Source organism: Herpailurus yagouaroundi, unplaced genomic scaffold (assembly GCF_014898765.1).
Source record: "Herpailurus yagouaroundi ecotype Mexico unplaced genomic scaffold, PumYag 61576, whole genome shotgun sequence".
Taxonomy (NCBI): domain Eukaryota; kingdom Metazoa; phylum Chordata; class Mammalia; order Carnivora; family Felidae; genus Herpailurus; species Herpailurus yagouaroundi.
The window spans coordinates 1578-4978 of record NW_024415905.1 but is presented as its reverse complement, the minus strand read 5'-3'; the positions used below and the strand labels follow the sequence as shown (position 1 = coordinate 4978).

At 48.4% G+C, this 3401-nt stretch overlaps 1 long non-coding RNA gene across 1 annotated transcript; it reads left to right on the top strand.

Annotated features, from left to right (window-relative positions):
• The first annotated feature begins 251 nt into the window (after window positions 1-251).
• Window positions 252-2423, top strand: LOC121024237 (uncharacterized). The gene is made up of 2 exons (XR_005787649.1): window positions 252-482; window positions 2212-2423. It is a non-coding gene; the product is annotated as an uncharacterized LOC121024237 (long non-coding RNA).
• Window positions 2424-3401: the final 978 nt, after the last annotated feature.

Below are 3401 nucleotides of genomic sequence, written 5' to 3'. Positions count from 1 at the left end.
GCCACCCAGGCGCCCCAGAAAAGGGGCATTTTAAATGGCAGAAGGCTATTCTCTAATTGGTAAAAAAAAAAAAAAAAAAAAAAAAAAATCCAGAAACAGGTAACCTCAGAGAGTCTCTATTCCTAGAGGGGTCCTTCATGGTGTTTCATCCTTAATTGACTTGTAATGTCTGCTTGGAGTGTTGTGTTGGCAGGTAGGGTTGGTAGGGGGCTCAGTGAAGATGTGGGGATCGACTAGCAATGTCTGCCATGGCCACAGGTATGGAGAGAGGGTTATTTGAGCCACTTGTTTTGGGTTCCTGGTTGAGACATTTCCTGCCATCCTTTGCCCTCTTGTGGCCTCTCTGAGAGACCGCATGGAATCCCCAGATGGGTCCAAAGGTTTGTCTCTTGCTTTAGAACTGAAAAAGGCCCTTGGTGTCAGCGACATGTCCTGCGCTCTGGATGGCTGCTCGGAGGCCCCATGGGACCCGACAGGAGCAGGTGAGGATCTCACAAGCTCTTGGGCCATCCAGTGGATTGTTGGGGGGATGGTTCTTAAGTGTGGATTCCTGGATGGAACGGCGTATACCTTATCTCCTGACCCAGCCAGGTTGGCCAAGCTCACGGTAAACAAGGGCAGTGGGGAGCCACAGTGTTTGTCTGAGTCAGAGGTACCCTCTGACACGCACACGAATTTGTGTCCTATCGCATATTGCCAGGCCTCTGTGGAGCCTCTCCCAGTAGCTACCGGTTCCCAACACTGCAAGGGGAGCTCATGGCGATGGGAGCCTTGGGCTCACCACAAGCCAGGGCTGCTCTGGGAGAGGGGTACAGGGAGCCATGCTCAGCACCGGGGGAGCCTGACCTCCTACCGCAGGATCCTACAGCGAGCGCTTTGTTGGAGCGGTAAATGCATGTAGGACTGAGGTTGACACTGCTGGGAGGTGCCGGGGTCCTCAGCTCCAGCTGTGAGATGGAAATGTGTCATGGGGACTTCCCTGAAATGGGGCAGAAAACAACCGATCCAACCAGAAGCAGGCCAGGAGGCAGGACGGCTATAATCTGGATGTTCAGCACCCGGGGTAGGGGCAGGGATTCTGGAAGAGCTAACAGCTCAACCCCCTTGAGTATTACTGTTACGAGAGCCTTATGAGCCCACCCAACTAAGCAGTTCCCACATTTTTCATCCACAGAAACTCTGAGATCATGTGTGTTGTTTTTGGCTGCTCACTTTTGGGGGGGGGTCATTTGTTACACAGCAGCAGCTCACAAATACACCACTGATCTGGGCTAGCATCCCATAGTTGGTCACTGTAGATAAACTGAAGAATATTCACACTTGCTGGCGTAAATGGAGATTCAACAGTCTTAGAAAGACTCCTGGGTGTCAAAATATTTGGGGATGTGCAATTGAGGATGAGGTCTTGTTGAACGGGCCCCTTAATGTTTTTAACCGGAATCTAACCAGTGATGGTTATTTTGCTTCTAGTCTTTTGAGCTGTTATTGCTTCAGGAAATGACCTTGAACAGACTTTCCAAGCAAGTGCAGGTCTCCGGGTAAATCCCCCAATACGAAATCTCAGGGTTTAGAGCATTTGTGTTTGTTACTTCAAATTTTTTTTTTTTCCAACGTTTATTTATTTTTGGGACAGGGAGAGACAGAGCATGAACGGGGGAGGGTCAGAGAGAGAGGGAGACAGAGAATCGGAAACAGGCTCCAGGCTCTGAGCCATCAGCCCAGAGCCTGACGCGGGGCTCGAACTCACGGACCGCGAGATCGTGACCTGGCTGAAGTCGGACGCTTAACCGACTGCGCCACCCAGGCGCCCCTTGTGTTTGTTACTTCAACAGCAGTGTCCAGAGCATTCTCCACCAAGGTGGTCCCACCTGGTGCCCCTCACCTGTATGCAGGTGGCCCATTTCCCCATCGGCTGCACAGGCTATCCACTGACTCGGGGTTTCTCAGATCTTCTGAGTGAATAATGGTGTCTGGTCGTCATCTTAATGAGCATGTCTAATTGGAGAGGAGATTGAGCATCTTTTCATGTGTTTATGAGCTGTTTTTAGCTTCTTTTTGGTGAAACTTTGCTCCTCTCCTTGGCCCATTTACCTTCTGGGTGCTTATAATTTCTGCTCAGTTTCTTTTGCTAGGCTTACATTTACTGAGCATTTATTACGTGTCAGGCATTTGACGTATTTTGTCTTCCTTATGATGCTTTCTATTTTACAGATGAGGAAACTGAGGCTCAGAGAGGGACTTGTCCCAGGCAACCAGGCTCTGGTGCCGAGGTCCAGCCGCTCTGCTCACGGCCTCCTCCAGGAACATCCACAGCGGCGTCTCGACCACATCTCTCTTCGTTCCCATCGGACAAATAAGTCAAAGCATCCACACCATTTCGAGGCTTTTATTTTTCTTTTATTATTAAAAAAAATTTTTTTTAATGTTTATTCATTTTTGAGAGAGAGACAGAGACAGAGTGTGAGCAGGGGCGGGGCAGAGACAGAGGGAGACGTAGACTCTGAAGCAGGTTCCAGGCTCCAAGCTGTCAGCCCAGAGCGCAACACAGGGCTCGAACTCATGAACTGTGAGATCACGACCTGAGCAGAAGTCTGACGCTTAACCGACTGAGCCACCCAGGCGCCCCTCTGAGGCCTTTATAACCCTCATATCTCTACCTCATTCCTCTCCAGAAACGCTGGGTTTCTTTACCCTCCCACCAACAGCATTTGTGCACGTTCTCTGTATCCTTTCCAAACACTAGGGATGTCCATAAGAGAAAAAAAAAGTCAGTTGGAGGGACGCACACATTTCATCGTTTCATTTTGAATTTCTTTAATGATTGAATTGAACCTAAAAATAGGCTTATTGCCATTTTTGTTTGTGCTTTTTTTTTTATTTTTTAAAGTGTATTGCCAGTTCATGGCTTTGCCTACTTTTCTCCTCAGTAGATTTTCTTTTTCTTATTGATCCCTAAAAACTCTTTGTATATTGAAGATATTAACGCTTTGCTATACGGTACAGGTTATTCTTTCTTTCTTTTCTTTCTTTCTTTCTTTCTTTCTCTCTCTCTCTCTCTCTCTCTCTCTCTCTTTCTCTCTTTCTTTCTTTCTTTCGCAGCATGCTATAGACCTTTCGGATTTATTTGCTCCAAATCTTAACTTGGTATCTAGTTTCTCAGCTGAGAGTGAAGCACTGATTGACTTCCCTCTGCCTGCCAGAGAAGCCATCTGTGTCCTGGCAGTTGACAGCTTCATTGTATCACAAGCCTTACAGCTGCTTCCGGAGCAGGTTCCGGAGGGATTTCCCCAGGGTCCTTCTGGGTTCAGCTTTCAGAGGGGGAGATGCAGACTCCCCGTGGAGATGGTTCCGCCTCTTTCCGCCCTGGCGTTTTCAGCCTCCCCAAAGAGAGTTTCTTCACT